The sequence below is a fragment of the Kogia breviceps genome, chromosome 5 (assembly GCF_026419965.1).
Source record: "Kogia breviceps isolate mKogBre1 chromosome 5, mKogBre1 haplotype 1, whole genome shotgun sequence".
NCBI classification, from domain to species: domain Eukaryota; kingdom Metazoa; phylum Chordata; class Mammalia; order Artiodactyla; family Physeteridae; genus Kogia; species Kogia breviceps.
Window position 1 is genome coordinate 56,500,257 of NC_081314.1, and position 17,410 is coordinate 56,517,666.

Below are 17,410 nucleotides of genomic sequence, written 5' to 3' on the forward strand. Positions count from 1 at the left end.
CTGAAGCTAGCAGAGCCGTGGACACTGCACGTCCTTCTCTATCCTCAGCTCTTCTTCCAATTTTCTAACCTGAGCTTCAGCCTCCATTTGGGCGTCGGGGTCCAGCCCGTCTGTCCACAGTTAGAGGCCTGCCCACTGGGGCAGCCGTTTCTTTCCCTTCTTTGCGGCGGTTCACCCTGCGCAGTTCCTCAAACAAACGCATTACGGCAGCCAGCGTTTTGGGGTTTCTCCCCTGACTCACTAGATGGCCCACAAGCATCTAACATACGGGCCACCCTTCCCCACATACAAGTCAATGGCCAAGTCGGCTTCCTTGCCCCCAGGATGTCTCCTTCCCAAGGCCCATTTCTTCGGTCCCCTGGCTGCCTCACCAATTGTTGGTTCACAACCTTGAAATTTCCCCGGTGAAATTTGAAACTAGGGCAGGGAGAGACTAAAGAAAGAGGAGACCGCTCCAGGTGGTAGGTGGCAGGTTTAACGAGCAAGGAAACTTACGTAGGAGACTTATCTCCCGCGGCTGCGGGTAGATCACCCCACCCGCCTGCCAGGTTTTAAAAGTTTCTGTAGAGGCCTTAACTGGGTTCAGTCAGTTACACCGTCAGGATGGTCTCAACACCACAGCGCTCTCTCAAGCCTGTGCCACTGAAACCGGCTCCAGCTGTGGGAACCGTGGGCGGAACGTACAATCCAAGGAGAGGGAGGGGCTGGGGAGCCTCCGAGCGCTCAGGTTCAGCTCCAGGTCAGCCGGCAGTCGCGTCCTTCCTGTGACCTCCGCCCACAGCGGGGCACAGGCCTGAATAAGGAACTGGGCGTGCTCTGCAGAGATTCGCAGCCTCAGAGGGGAGCAAGAGGCAGAGGTGCAAATGCTGGTGAAGGAGACGGGAGGTGTGTCCGTGTCTGTGCTCTGGAACCTCACAGACTTCGGCTTCCCCACTCTTCCTCTGATTCCTCTTCCCGAATACCTTCTAAAGGTTCTTGGTAAGTCACCTCCATGTTTTAGCTTCTCTTTCTTTTGCTCAGTAACTGTTACGGACTGTATACGGAGTACTGTCAGAGACCACACTGCATATAGGAGTAGGAGCAGAATTGAGAAGAGCAGATTTTTCTGCTTAATCTTTCTGAGGAAATGCTGAGATTGAAAGCTAAGGTAGTTAAAGGCGGGAGATGGTTTAGTTCTCCAGAGATCAGGAAGAGTTCTGGGATCTTGGACAACCTGGTTGCTGAAGGAATTGCAAAAGGGTTAATGCCAGGAATTACGCACCTTAAAAGTCAGCACAGCTGATAAAAGTTTATTTAGAGACTTGGAGAATGAAAGGGTTTGAGTAAATCAATTGTGGATGGGGTGAAAGATGCTCATATTTGAACGGTGTGGTAGTGATTCACCGCTTCCTACTATCCATACATCAAGTTCAAGTTCTTTTGAGGGGGGCAGTTTTTACTTAAAAATTTTTTCCAGCTTTATTGAGGTATAATTGCCAATTTAAAAATGTGTATATTGGGCTTCCCTGGTGGCGCAGTGGTTGGGAGTCCGCCTGCCGATGCAGGGGACACGGGTTCGTGCCCCGGTCCGGGAGGATCCCACGTGCCGCGGAGCGGCTGGGCCCGTGAGCCATGGCCGCTGGGCCTGCGCGTCCGGAGCCTGTGCTCCGCAGCGGGAGAGGCCACGACAGGGAGAGGCCCGCGTACCAAAAAAAAAAAAAAAAGTGTATATTTAAGGTGTACAACTTGATGATGTGATGTACATTGTGAAAGAATCACCACAATCAATTTAATTAACATATCCATCATCTTGAATAGTTACTAGTTTCTTTTTCTGGTGAGAGCATTTAAGATCTACCCTCTTATCAAATTTCAAGTATTCAATACAGAATTATTAACTATAGTCACATTGTTGTACATGAGATCTCCAGAAGAAATTCTTCATGCATAACTGAAACTTTGTACCCTCTGACCAACCTTTCCCCATCCCCCTCTCCCCTCGGCCCCTAGTAACCACCATTTACACTCTCTGCTTCTGTGAGTTTGAGGAGTAATTTATATTCCACATATAAGCAAGATCATACTGTATTTGTCTCTCTGTGTCTGGCTTATTTGACTTAATGTCGTGCCCCCCAGGTTCATCCATGTTGCTGCAAGTGGCAGGATTTCCTTCTTTTATCTGGCTGAATAATATTCCATTGCATGGAATGTAGGCCACATTTTTTTATCCACTCATCTGTTCATGGACACTTAGGTTGTTTCCACATTTTGGCTATTGTGAATAATGTTGTAATGAGCATGAAGGTGCAGATATTTTTTCAAGATACTGATTTCATTTGTTTGGGTATATACCCAGTAGTGGGCTTGCTGGATCATGTGGTAGTTCTATTTTTAATTGTTTGAGGAACCTCCATACCGTTTTCTATAATGGATGTATCAATTTACATTCCCACCAACAGTGCAAGTGTTTTTTTTTCCCATATGCTTGCCAACTCCTGTTATATTTTATCTTTCTGATAATAACCATTTTAACAGGTTTGAGGTGATATCTCATTGTGGTTTTGATTTGCATTTCTCTGGTTATTAGTGAAGTTGAGCACCTTTTCATATATATATCTGTTGGTCATATGTATGTCTTTTGAGAAATGTCTATTCTGGTCCTTCATTCATTTTAAAAAAAATTGAAGTATAGTTGCTGTACAGTATTATATAAGTTACAGGTATACAATATAATGATTCACAATTTTTAAAGGTTACACTCCATGTATAGTTATTATAAAATATTGACAATATTCCCCATGTTGTACAATATATCCTTGTAGCTTATTTTATATCTAATAGTTTGTTCATCTTTTAAATTGGGTTATTTGGGGGTTTTTTTGCTATTGAGTTTTATGAGTTCCTAATATATTATGGATATTAACCCCTTATCAGATATGTGGTTTATAAATATTTCCTTCAGTTCTGTAAGTTCGGTTTTCATTCTGTTGATGGTTTCCTTTGCTGTGAGAAGCTTTTTAGCTTGATGAAATTCCATTTATCTATTTTTGGTTTTGTTGCTTGTGTTTTTGGTGTCATATCCAAAAAATTGTTGCCCTGACCAATGTCAAACTTTTTTTCCCTGTTTTCTTCTATGAGTTTTATGGTTTCATGTCTTACTTTAAAGTCTTTAATCCATTTTAAGTTGATTTGTTTATGTTGTGTAAGATAAAGGTCTAATTTCATTCATTTGCATGTGAATATCCAGTTTTTACAGTACTGTTTATTGAAGAGACTATCCTTTCCCCATTGTGTGTTCTTGCCACCTTGTCAACAATCAGTTGACTATAGGTTTATTTCTGAGCTCTCTATATTGCTCTTCACATGTGTTTTCCTGCCAGAACCATAATCTTTCAATTACTGTAGCTTTGCAGTATATTTTGAAATGGCTCCAGCTTTGTTTTCTTGCTCAAGATGCTTTGCCTATTTGGGGTCTTTTATAGTTCCATGTGAATTTTAGGATTGTTATTTTCAATTTCTTTAGAGAATGAGATTGGGGTTTTAATAGGGATTGCATTGACTCTGTGGATCACTCTGGGTAATGGACAATTTTAACAATATTGCTTCTTCCAATCCAGTAACAGAAGATGTCTTTCCACTTCTCTGTGTCTTTTAAAATTTCCTTCATCAATGTTGTATCAAGTTCAAATTCTTTAACCTAGATTTTAAGATCCTCTGTAGTTTGGTCTTTGATGACCTCTCTAACTTGATTTCCTACTATTCTCTAATTGGCTGTCCATGCTTTGGCTGAACTGAACTGCCCCCTGAATACATTTTCCTGATTCAATGCTTTTTCTTATGCTAGAGGAACGCCTCTATGAGGAAGCCTTTCTCTACCCTCTTCCACATCTTACTGTTTATCTTCCTATATATCCTTCATGCTGCATCCCTCTGCCTCCATGAAATGCTAATTTATCCTCAGCAAGAAGCCATCTCCCTTTTTTTGAAAATTTATTGCACCTAATTTGAATCTCTTTCAAGCTTGAGTGACAATTTCCTTTTTATGTCCTCTTCCATAATGGACCATAGGCACATAAAGACAGGGACCATATCCTAACCATTTTTGTATCCCTTATAGTTCGTGTCTTGCATAAAAACTCAAGAAATATTTGGTCAATGAATACGTACTCTCAGGATTTTAAATTGGGGAGTTTGGATATTTTTGGCCATTATCTTAAACTCTCAATTGTTTCATTTCATGTCCTAAAACTCCTAAAACTGATTCTCATCTTCTGGTGTCTTTTTCCCATCAGTTCCTTCCCACCTAGGCTACTTGGAGCTAACTCTGACCATTTCTTCTTATCACCTCCATATCTAGTCAGTTTCTATGTCTTGTTAATTTTTCATTTATTGGGATCTGTCTGTCTGATGTTTTCCAACGGTCTGCTTAATGATCCTCTTGACTATAGTCTTTCACTTTCTAGTCTCCCTTTCTACCACCCCACAAAGCCAGTCTTACTCCTCTGATGAGTAATGGTAATAATAGCTAATATTTATTGAGCACTTGAGAAGCACTAGGCATTGCATTTACATACTGTGTCTCATTCTATTTTCCTATGAGATAGTGTTATGGATTGAATGTTTATGTCCCCTCAAAATTCATATGTCCGGGCTTCCCTGGTGGCTCAGTGGTTGAGGGTCCACCTGCTGATGCAGGGGACACGGGTTCGTGCCCCGGTCCGGGAGGATCCCACATGTCGCGGAGCGGCTGGGCCCGTGAGCCATGGCTGCTGAGCCTGTGCGTCCGGAGCCTGTGCATCCGGAGCCTGTTGCTCCGCAAGGGAGAGGCCACAACAGTGAGAGGCCCGCGTACCGAAAAAAAAAAAAAAAAAAAAAATTCATATGTCCTTTCCCCAATGTGACTTTATTTGGAGATAGAGCCTTTAAAGAGGTAATTAAGGTTAAATGAAGTCTTAAGGGTGGGACGTTGATCTGGTAGCATTAGTGTCTTTATAAGAAGAGGCATTAGAGAGCTTGCTTGCTCTCTCTCTATGCCCACACACTGAGGAAAGGTGATGTGGAGATGCAGTGAGAACGTGGCCATCTGCAAGCCAGATAAAGAGCCCTCCCTGGAAACTGACTATACTAGCATCTTGATCTTGGACTTCTAGCCTCCAGAACTGTCAGAAAACTGTTTAAGCCACCTAGTCTATGTTTATAATGGCAACCTGAGCAGATGAACATACGTAGATTACAGTATTAATCCATTTTCCTCATTTATGAATAAGGATAATGAGACTTAGAGTAGCTAAATGACTACAGCTTGTAGATAGTACAGTTAGGATTTTAATCCATCTCTCCCCATTTCCAAATCCCTGTTCTTAACCACTACGCTGTATTTTTCATGTTTTCATATTTTTCAGTGGTGTGCTACAAAACGGGCTTTCTCGGGGGAGAAAAGAAAGGCTGATTTATAGTGCTTGGCAGTTTCTGAGGTGCAAATACTCCCATATTTCAACTACCAATGGTTTAGCAACTAGTTCTGAATATTTTATTAATTGACTCTTGCAAGCCAACACACACTGCCTCTGGCACACCTTGCTCAAAAACCTCTTGAGGGAAAAATAACCCTATAAAAAGTAAAACTCCATGAAGACAGGAACAGTGCTTCTCTTTTTAATTAGTGCAGTAGGTTTTCCATAAGCATTTGTTGAATATTAGCTACTTAAAATATTTCATGTTTATTATTTCAACCAGCTAATGGTCCGTGGGGTAGGTATTATTATTATTATTATCATTTTAAAGATTAGAAAAATGAGGTTTAGTAGAGTAAGTACCTTGACATCTTTCCATTCTCATCCTGGGGCAAGGATTTTGTCTCCCCTGTGGTTTCAACAAAAGCAGAGTTTTCGGTAAGAGCACTTAAATAATTCATGGATGGTTGCTTGCATCATCCTGAGAATTCTGGCTCCCAAATCTGTGAAATGACAACCATTCCTGTTAAAATGGTTAAATCTTGTTTTACCTTGATGATCTAAATGTGTGTGTGTGTGCACACATACACATACCAAGAGTAAAATAATAGTGGTTTTCTTAAATCCACCTGGAAATATTAAATCTAGAAACAGAGCAAGAGATGTCTTTCTTGGCTCTACTCTAAGGGTTAAAAACATACTCTTCAGTACCCCCAAAGGAGCCAAATCCAGGGGGCCATCTCCTTTTGAGGAGAAAATAAAAGATACTGTTAATTGGAACAACATTTAATGCTATTCCAGGGATTTGCCCGCATCCTCTCACCCAACCTGAGACAGATTTCTGTGCCAGATGTGGGGAATCTGGAGTGAAGACATTCAAGTCGGATTAATTTATAGACCTGCATTAAAGTATGTATCTTAGGGACCCAGAACCAGGTCTAGAAGAGGAAGTGCTGGGCCTCAAAAAAATGGGTCCAAGAGGAACAGCTCAGCTGTATGCAGTGAGTGGGAAGTCTGATGTAGGAGGTAACTACTACATGTGTATTATATTTGAAAATACTATTGAGCTCTCTTGAATCTACCTAATAAATGGAAGTTTATTAAAAGGCTCAAGGATAAAGTTGGGAAAGACATAATAGTGATGTCTCAAATCCAGTCATAATGTCTTCTTTTTTTTAAAAAATGGATTTTTTTTCTTTAATTAATTAATTTTTGGCTGTGTTGGGTCTTTGTTGCTGCATATGGGCTTTCTCTAGCTGTGGTGAGCAGGGGCTACTCTTCATTGTGGTGCACGGGCTTCTCATTGCAGTGGCTTCTCTTGTTGCGGAGCTTGGGCTCTAGGCACACAGGCTTCAGTAGTTGTGGCACATGGGCTCAGTAGTTGTGGCTTGCAGGCTCTAGAGCGCAGGCACAGTAGCTGTGACACAAGGGCTTGGTTGCTATGCGGTATGTGGGATCTTCCTGGACTAGCGCTCGAACCCGTGTCCCCTGCATTGGCAGGCGGATCCTTAACCACTGCGCCTACCAGGGAAGTCCCCATAATGTCTTCTTAATTCTTTGTGTGAAGTAGAAAAAGGTACCCTTTCCCCAACACAGTTTACTGACATTTTGTCTGGACATTTTCACAGTGAATGGACATATATATGATAAACAGGATATGAATGTCACCCCCTAGTGTAGTACAGTGCATAATCTATACACCCACACATTGTGGTAATACAGGGATTATCCAAAGTATAAAAATATGATGGTGTGGAGGACAAGGAATTGATCAGTGAGGGATACAAATTTAGTCAAATGAAGAAAGGATTCTTATCTAGAATCTATAGTAAGAGGTAATATTTATATAATCTCCTTCATATTCTGAGTGGCATGAAAAAGTTAAAATCTAATTAACCTTTAATGTACTAATCTGAAGGTTATTCTATCAGTTTTAAATGCATCAGGGTGAAGCAGGGAGGGCAAATGCCTGGCCCAGGCTGTTGAATGGGTGGCACAGGTACAATTTAAATGGAACTTTCTCTAGTTCTCTGTTGGAAGAATGAGGTTTTTTCTCTTTTTTCCCTAGCCATCTAGGTTAAAATTTAAATTTTAAAGCAAAGCTTTAGGGCTTCCCTGGTGGCACAGTGGTTGAGAATCTGCCTGCCGATGCAGGGGACAGGGGTTCGTGCCCCAGTCCGGGAAGATCCCACATGCCGCGGAGTGGCTGGGCCCATGAGCCATGGCCGCTGAGCCTGCGCGTCTGGAGCTTGTGCTCCGCAACTGGAGAGTCTGCCTGCCGATGCAGGTAACACGGGTTCGTGCCCCGGTCCGGGAAGATCCCACATGCCGCGGAGCGGCTGGGCCCGTGAGCCATGGCCGCTGCGCCTGCGCGTCTGGAGCCTGTTCTCCGCAACGGGAGAGGCCACAACAGTGAGAGGCCTGCGTACCGCAAAAAAAAAAAAAAAAAAAAAAAAGAATAAAGGCATGTGTGGGGTACACTGCAGAGTGCTGGACCATCCAGATTGTCAGCAGCGCAGAATGCATGAAAGAGCGTTAGTGAGAGCTACATCTGGAAAGGGAAGAATTCGGAGCCTGGTTGTATGAGGTTGAATGCCAGCTTGAGAAGATTGAACTTCACCTGGTGATAAATGGAGAACTATTGGAGCATCTAAGCTGGGGCAATACTATCGATTGTATCTCTCCTTCAAGAGTAATGTGATGACAGTGTGCTTATTCAAATTGTCAAATGTGGATAATGGAGGCAGGGTGATTAGGTAGGAAACTCTTGCAGTGATCCAGGTGGGGGGTCATGAAGGCCTGGAGTCATGATGTAGAGGTGGCAATGCAAAGGTGTGCCTGTATGAAAGAGCTTCTTGTTCTTCTAGACAAGAACCAAGATGAGAGAATGCGGATTTGTAACAGAGCCGGTGGGGAGCACATCCCATAGGCATATAGAGCTGATGAATGCTGTTGCGTTGTACCTTAAGCATCCCAGAGAAGGAGGTTGGGCTCGTAAAGAGGGATGAAGAAACCCAGTCTGGAGAGTAAGTCAGTTGGATTTGGACCAAATGAATATCTTGAGTTGTTATGTTGAAGCTTTGACCAGTCCCTTGACAAATAATTTTTGATTGAGGTAGCAGAAAGAAAAGTTCCCATTTGGAAGATTTGGTATTTCTGTGGTTTCTTCTGTAAAAAAGTTAAAATACAATCCCCATTTTTTTTAGTGTTTCATAAAAAGTTGCAAAAGGGAAAGCATTATTGAGCAATAAAAGGTACGTTTGTGTGTATTCATAAGAAGTGGGCTAGAGGCCAACTCCCATAAATGTGTTCGAATTGAACCTCAGTACTGAACAATTACAAGAACACTGGAGGTTCCTATTTCACTCAGAGGATATAATAGAGGCAGCCTTTGCAGCCCTTCCAGGCTAATCAACTTTTAAAGACCGAATGGGGGAGCCTGCCCCTTTAAGTGTTGAAAGTAAGCAAAATTATGATATTAGCAAAGATCATCTTGGAGCTCAATTCTCTCTATTTTCCTCCCTGGCTTGGAAAATACCTGTGTCTCCATACATCCTCTTGTGTTTCCAGCCAGTATCATTGGCTCTGAGCCTATCTCAGTTGGCAACATCCGATGCTTATCAGGTTTGTAGACACCACTTTCAAGTGACATTTTGTTGTGCAGGCACTACAGCAAGTGGTTTTCCATTGTGAGAACTAGACCCTTGATATCCATAGATATAAGACTTCCTTACAGAAAGCAAGGAATGGTACCCTGTTCAACTGGCTGCGATACTACTTTCCCTGTTCTCAGGGCCCAGTGGGGAAGGAGGAGGGACATTTTGGGGGAAATAGGTTGGGAAACCTTATCCTTCCCCATGAAATAACACTCCAGAGGCAACTGCTCATTTCATATGAGAGCAGGGCTAGCTCTGCCTTCCACAATAGGTATTACCTGAAACATGCAAGGGCCTTGGAGGCCAAAGATTTTGCCGTGTAGTCACTTGACTCCTTCTTAGTCCCTATCACTTAGAAACTTTATGGTCAAACAGGACTGAAGGCCTTCTTCAAGGCAGAAACTCTGAGGAAGAAAATGCCTCAATATTAAACTTTCTTCCCTTTTGTATAAGTCAAGGATAGTTGAATCTGTTTCTTTTATGGCTTCTGCAACAATTTTTCATAAATTTGGTGGCTTAAAAACAACACACACTTATTATTGTTCAGAACTAAGCTAAAAGCAAGGAGTCAGCAGGGCTTCATGTCTTTCTGGAGGCCCTGGAGAATTTTTCTTGTCTTTTCTAGCTTCTACAGGCATCCCACATTGCTTGGTTTGTGTCTCCTTCCATCTCCTAAGCCAGCAATGGCTAGCAGAGTCTTTCTCACATAGCACCACTCTGACACTAAGTCTTCTGCTTCCTGCTTCCACTTTCAAGGACCTTTGTGATTATGTTGGGTGCACCTAGATAATCCAGGAAAAATCTCCCTCTTTTAAGGTCAGCTGATTAGCAACCTTAATTCCATCTGCAACTTTAATTCCCCCTTGCCATGTAGCATAACATATTCACTTGGTTATCTTTGGGAGTAATAACATTCTGCCTATCCCAGTAAGGAAGGATTTTAAAATCTGCCCCCTTCTCTTCTGTGTTCTGATTACTCTTAAAAGTTTTTAAAGTTCTTAAAATGCATTCAAACTAGTTCACAGGCTTCAGAAGTAGCACAGCAAAACATTTTTTTCAAATGACTTCAGAGAGGAAGGCCCTGTGCTAGGAGCTGTTGGAGGTCCAAAGGAGAGTATGTGGGATTAGACTGCCTTTAAGGAATTTTTACACCCTCCTTGAGTGGATGAGGTAGACATACACAGAGAACAGAGCAGAACAGGATTTGATAACTGCCAGTGACTGATTCAGCCAATTGGCTGAACCGTGGTGCCACTGGAGTTCAGAAGAGGGAGCGTCACTCTGAATCCCATTGACTGAATGTTTCCCCTCCTGACCTACAGTCGCTCCTTCCAATGGAAAATTTCAATAAGACTTCACGGGAGCAAGTTTTCTCTACTATTTTTTATTACAGCAAGTATCCTCCAGCACAGTGGGGAGAGATAGGGAGAAGAAGGAAAGAACAAATGCTAAGTATCTGCATAAGTTGACCCCAGACAGCTATAACTTACATGATCCTCTCCTTATACTACATAATGCTGGAAAGATTTCTTCCCTTCCCTTCGAAAGCAGCCAATTCCTTCAGACTGATAACAAGAGTCGGCAGAAATCTGAAAGAGTGCAGCTCACTTGCACAGCTGCTATGGTAAATGAGGAGAGAGAGAATCATTTCATGAAGAAATAGGAGGGAAAGTTGGAGGATTTACTAGAAATCTGTAACTGTGACCACTAGAAAGTAAGCAGCTATAAATAATTTCCACCAGAAATATTTGGGGTCTTTTCAGCTGCCTTCATCTTTGAGTCTTGATATAGTTGGTGAGGAGATCGTTGAAGAGGGGATGGTAAGTGTCTTTGGGGATAGCCCGTGTAACCACTTTAAAATTGGGGGTTTTTAGGACTTGCTCCTGTCCCTCCTTTATTTGTAGAACAGTATACCTGGTAATGCAGGAAATGTGCTGAGATGACTGCTGAGCTTGACTGATGTGGTGATGGGAGCACCTTGCCCCCAGACCTGCCGTCCTCGGCCCATTTCCTGCAGCAACACCTTCTCCAGGATAACAGGATGCAGGAATGCCTTTTCTCCTCCTGACGCAGCAGTTCCTTCCTTAATCTACCCAAAGGTACATCCTCTTGAACTGAAAATATGGAAGCATGCAGACATTTCAACCCTCCTAATGAACACCAAATGAATGTACACATATGGCTTTACTTCTACATTAAAAACCTTTCATGGTGTGGCATTGTAATATGTGAAAATGGAATTATTTCTGAAAAGGAATTCTTCTTCATCCAGAGTGCTTCAGTTTGAGAATTTTTCATTCCAAGTAAATAACTCTGCTAAAGGATGAAAAAGCAGCTTTGGAGACTTGACCTCCAATGATGTTGAGGACAGTCAATAGAATAAAGCAAGCAGAAGAGGTAATCTCGTAGGTGTGTCTCCCTTTCTTTTCCACTGTGACCACATAGCCTCATAAAGAAGAGTAAAGGCTGAAGGGCTGCCCCCTGATTAATACCTGTGGTCCAGAGGGAGAGCCTCATTTTAAGTCTGTTTAAGTCCTTGGCTTCCTTTGAATCTTTCCTGACTTCTTCATATGATAGCCTCCTGGTGATGCTTGAAGCCAAAAGCATATTTCCTTAATTATTCAGAGTGTAAACTGTATTTAGGAAGTCGGGTGCATTACCTAAACCATGGCGGTATATGTGATGATTTCCTCTTCTATAACTAGTATTACTGAGCTAAGGTTTGGCTGTTTGCTGCTTGAAAGCCAATACTCGAGAGACAAGTGTTAGCTGGAAAGTAAAGGTTGCTTAATTCAGGAGGCTGGCAGCCTGGGGAGAAGGCAGACTTGTGTCCAAGAACCAACTCCAGAGATTCTGCTTGCCCATGAAAGTTTTTAAAGGCAGATCATTTGGGTTTTTTTTTTTTTTTTTGCGTTATGCGGGCCTCTCACTGTTGTGGCCTCTCCCGTTGCGGAGCACAGGCTCCAGATGCGCAGGCTCAGTGGCCATGGCTCACGGGCCCAGCCGCTCCACGTTATGTGGGATCTTCCCGGACCGGGGCACGAACCCGTGTCCCCTGCATCAGCAGGCGGACTCTCAACCACTGCACCACCAGGGAAGCCCAAGGCGGATCATTTGGGGAGGGGGTCAGAGTCTTCATTATCTTCCACTGTGTGCAGACTTTCTTCTGATTGGTTGGTGGTGAGGTAACGGGGTGGCATTCCAGGAATCTTGTGCTCAGCCTGAAGTTACCATCCTCTACTTGGGTGGGACACTGAAAGGATTTGAACCCGGGGTGGGGTGGTGGAGGGTACAGGTCCTGCTCCATTTCACTAGCAATACTGCCCATTAAGGAACTGTCAGTCAAAGACAAATTAAAGTATGATATGCTTTTGTCATAGAAAAGTAGACCTATAATCACAGAGCTGCCCAGAGGGGAGGATATTTAAAGGTAACCATTCTCTCTTTTAAAGACCATATTCCTTCCACATCCTGGACAGACCCAGGCCTCTACTTAAGTATTTCCTGCAATGGAAATTTCACAACCTCATTACTAGACCAGGGGCCAGCAACCTTTTTCTGTAAAGGGCCAGATAGTAAATATTTTAGGCTTTGCAGGCCCTAGGGATTTTTCTTTTTTCTTTTTTTCTTTTTTGGCTGCACCACGAGGCTTCCTTGACCAGGGATGGAACCTGTGCCCTTGGAAGTGAAAGCATGGAGTCCTAAGCACTGGACCACCAGGGAATTCCTCGTCCTTGGGTTTTGTTGCAACTATTCAACTCTGCCTTTGCCTGTGAAAGCAGCTATGGACAATATGTAAACAAATGGGTGTGGATGTGTTACAATAAAACTTTATTTATAAAAACAGATGGTGGCCTAAATTTGGCCCAAAGACATAATTTGCCTACCCCCAGAGGGAGCATTCTTTTGTGGGACAGCCCTAGGTGTTAGAAAGTTCTACCTTGAGGCAAAATCTGTCTCCCTTTAAATTAGTCACAACTCCATCTCCTTTACTATGCATTACTCTGTTTAAAAAAAATTTGATTTGCCATACCTCTGCCTTCTGTATTTAAGTTATTTATAACATATAACTTTTCCGACCTGAATCCTTTTGTTCTAAAGACAGTATGGTTTATTGATTGTTTCATTCGTCTATTTATCAATCACTTGTTGAATAGAGGTGGGGGATATAGAAATTAAACAAACAAAAAACTTTGTCCACTAGGAGTTGACAGTCTCGTGGCAGAAGATAACAAGCAAATGGCCAAAAAAACAATGGTAGAGAGCTTCCCTGGTGGCGCAGTGGTTGAGAGTCCGCCTGCCAATGCAGGGGATACGCGTTCGTGCCCCTGTCTGGGAAGATCCCACATGCCGCGGAGTGGCTGGGCCCGTGGGCCATGGCTGCTGAGCCTGCGCGTCCAGAGCCTGTGCTCCGCAACGGGAGAGGCCACAACAGTGAGAGACCCACGTACCACAAAAAACAAACAAACAAACAAACAAAAACCAATGGTAGAGATATTCACTGGGGTCTATGGGAGCACATCAGAGTAGCACCCACCCAGATGGAGAGTCGGGACGATGGGGAGGCTTCCTCAAGGAAGTTGCACTCTGAGCTGAGTTTTAAGCAGTCGGTCAGGTAGAAATTAGTGCATTCTGGGAGTCATATGTGCAAAGGTCTGCAATTGAGAGTGACTGCAGCTCTGTGTTTCAGAAACCACAGGTCATTTCCTATGACTGGAGTGCAGTGGATTGAGTGAGTGTCAGGTTGGGGATGAAGGTGGGAGTGTAGACAAGGGAGGGACCTTGTCTGTCGTCTTAAAGGGACTCAACCCAGGGAAATGTAATCCTGCTACTGTTGCTGAAAGTATTTTATCAAAGAGTTCTCTGAATTGGTAAAAAACTTTTATAAGCAGGACATCCTGACCTTAAGTGCCTAGCCTATGCTCTGAAAATATTGTAAGTTTGAATAACTATGACAGAACCTTACATTCATATCTAGCATATACATTTGCAGCATAATTTGTTGGATTTTTAGTTTGGTTCTGGAATGTTGAAAACAGACATCTACTGGCCCTGTCTAAAAACAAGTTGTAGGGAGTTGCCTGGAACTTATCAGAAGACTCCAAACTAGGTGTTGGATGCTTGCAGGTTCTCTGTTTCCATGCCGTGCCAAACTATGTTGGGGTGTATGCAACACAGACACACAAGCTTTCCTGACACATTCTCTGACATCCCTGGAACCTCCTTATTATAGATTATACTTTTGACTTCTGTGGAATGGTGCTTTAGGTCTTTGCACCTGTTCCCTTTCTCTTCCAAGGAATTTTTTTCCTTTCACTTTACAACTGTCCAGTAAACTTGCACTAGTCCTGAGGTGCTCTGAATGGTTCCTCAGCTCTCCTCTTTTCCTTGTTCATTCCCTGACTTGCCCCTGGGTTCCCAAGGCTCCCTGTGCACACACTGGAAAAGAATTCAAGGCATTGCACCATTATTGGTTTACTTGTTTCTTCTCAACTAGACTCTCAAAGCAGAGACCTTTTATTTCATTTTGTGTTTCCACAAGAAGCACTTAACTTGGCACACAATAACAGTTGCTGAACCAATGTTTATTAAGTGAATAAATGAATGAATGAATAAAAGAACCAAGGATAGTTACTATATGTCCTCAGCCAGAGTCTTGATTAACCCTAGCTAATGCTTTGGTTATTTGGGTATTACTATCAATACAGAGTGTGCAGGGAAGGGAGGACCACAGACAGCTAGCTCCTTTGGTGTAGAGCTATGCTGTCCAACCCCATAGTTGCTAAGACACTCATGGTTATTGGGCACTTGCAGTGTGGCTAGTCTGAAGTGAGATGGGCTGTCAGTGGAAAATACATACTGGATGTCAAAGACTTAGTATGAACAAAAAAAGTAAAATATCCTAATACTTTAAAAATACTGTTAACATTTTAGAATTATAATATTTTGGACAGATTAGGTTAAATAAAATTTATTAAAATGAATTTTACCTTTTTTTAAGTTTTTTTAATGTAGCTATAAGAAAGTTGAAAATTACATGTGGTTCATGTTGTGACTCATATTGTTATTGGACAGAAATGGTATAAAGAGCAACTCCTCAGAGAAATGGTTGCTGCGCCCTTCCGTCTTGGCAGATTTTCCAGATGGTCTTGCCTTCAGATACTAGGTGCTGTTACCAGACCATATGTTTTCATTTTATTTTCAGAAAATATAGTCCCGGTACCACTTCATTGCTGCAGCAGTAGCCAACTCCTTGAGAAGTCATGTTGTCTACCACCTCGTGGTACAGCCCCGCTGCAGCCCTGAGAAGGCAGGAACCATGTGCTTAGCTAGTCCCTGCAATACAGCTGCATAGCTGAGTACACTGTGGTTTGAAATCTTGACTGACCCCCTGGAAAACTTGTCATGCCCTGGAGCAAACATTTATTCCCAGTTCCAAGTAGGCCTTAGTCAGCTGGTGATTCTCAGTAAGCCTGGTCTGATTATTTCCTAAGACCCATTAGATCAAGGGAGACAATGATGTGAAAGAGCAGGGGACCCAATTTAGTTGCTGTCTTTGTGATTGTTAGTAACAAAATCTTATCTTTGTTCATGAGAATGGAGAAGAACAGAAGCAGAGTCCCAAATTATTTGTATTGGAATTTGCCTGTGTCATGTGATTTGGGGGAGGGGCAGCAAAGGAGAGTGGATTGCCCCTACTTAATAAATTTTAACTTAATTAATTTTAATTTTACTTAATTTTGCTGAGGCCAGAACTAACGCTGCATTCTATTTATTTATTTTTGGCTGCATTGGGTCTGTTGCTCTGCGTGGGCTTTTCTCTAGTTGTGGCGAGTGGAGACTACTCTTAGTTGCGGTACATGGGCTTCTCATTGTGGTGTCTTCTCTTGTGGCAGAGCACAGGCTCTAGGCGCAGGGGCTTCAATAGTTGTGGCATGTGGGCTCAGTAGTTGTGGCTCACGGGCCTAGCTGCTCCGTGGCATGTGGGATCCTCCCGGACCAGGGTTGGAACCCGTGTCCCCTGCATTGGCAGGCAGATTCTTAACCACTGCCCCACCAGGGATGTCCCCCCTGCATTCTCTTGACACACATTTTTTCTATGCCTTTGTTCTTTCCTCTATCAAGTATGTCCTTTGCGCTGTCTCCATTTGGAAATGTCCTACTCATTTCTCAAAATCCAACTCAAATAATATCTCTGTTAAACCTGCCTGCTTGGGTCTCCTGATACACAATTTTATTTGTACCCAAATTCCACCACTTAACAACTAGTGCTTGTAATTTATCTACTTCTCTCCCCACTAGACATATGCTCTTTGTGGGAAGGGACTATCTCTTTATCATTTTTGTATATCCCATGCCTGTTACCCTCTCACACTGTCTAGTGCATAGTAGAATAAATGTTTGTGGAATAAATGAATGGATGAATGAATGAGTTAATTTATTGTCTGAGAAGAGTAGTGATTGGTAAAAGAAGTGGGTGACAAGACTTTTTCAAATACTGTGCTTGCCAAATTTACATGCAAATGAAGAGCAGAGTGTACATTTCATTTACATTTATATAATGACCACAATTAGAATAACAAACAAGAGGCTCTTTATATATCCAACTGGAATTCCTGAGGCTTCCATATGCATCATAAAGCACTGTGTGGAAATGCTTTCATAAGCATTTCATAAGCATAAGAGAAGCCACATGTGACATAATTTACCCCAAGCTTTGCAGCCTCCCAGGGGAAAATCCCCACAGATCCCAACTGTCACCTGTGTACAAAGCTACCTAGGTGAAGTTGGAGTATTATATATGTGATAGGGATAGGGGTGCAATTCCATAAGGTTAGGTCAGCTGGGGGCATGCTACCAATTTCTAATTCTCCATAGATTTTCTATGCTATAAAAGGCTAGGCAATCTAGCTGGATCAAGAGTGAAAAAAATAATCAACACAGAGAAGAAAAATGAATGTTTCCTTTTAAATTTAGAAATTACTGGATTTTTATGTCCTTCCTGCATTTACCCAACTGGGGGATTTGAGTAACATCTGAAAAATTGTAACGTAATCGTGTCTTTCTTTTTTACATTTTTTTTTTGCATTGGTGCAGCTATAGTTTTCCAGATGGTCATACATATAGCACGATAATACAGGTAGGTGTGCACTGCTGTGATGGCGCTACTATAGGCCATAATACTTAATAGCCAGGCTAGAGCCCAGACGCACTGGTTCTAAAACTTTTGCATTTGTTTCTTTGCATATGAGCTTCAGTATCTTCATACTGTATTTCATGAATTTCTAGAAAAATAGAGAATTTGGTTGCTATAGAGGTTCT

General features: G+C 42.5%; 1 long non-coding RNA gene across 1 annotated transcript in view; it reads left to right on the forward strand.

Moving 5' to 3' along the window:
- Positions 1-828: 828 nt before the first annotated feature.
- Positions 829-17,410, forward strand: part of LOC136794241 (uncharacterized) — a 372,844-nt gene continuing 356,262 nt past the window's right edge. Inside the window, exon 1 of the long non-coding RNA XR_010840672.1 lies at positions 829-978. This is a non-coding gene — a long non-coding RNA (uncharacterized lncRNA). The remainder of the gene's footprint in view (positions 979-17,410) is intronic.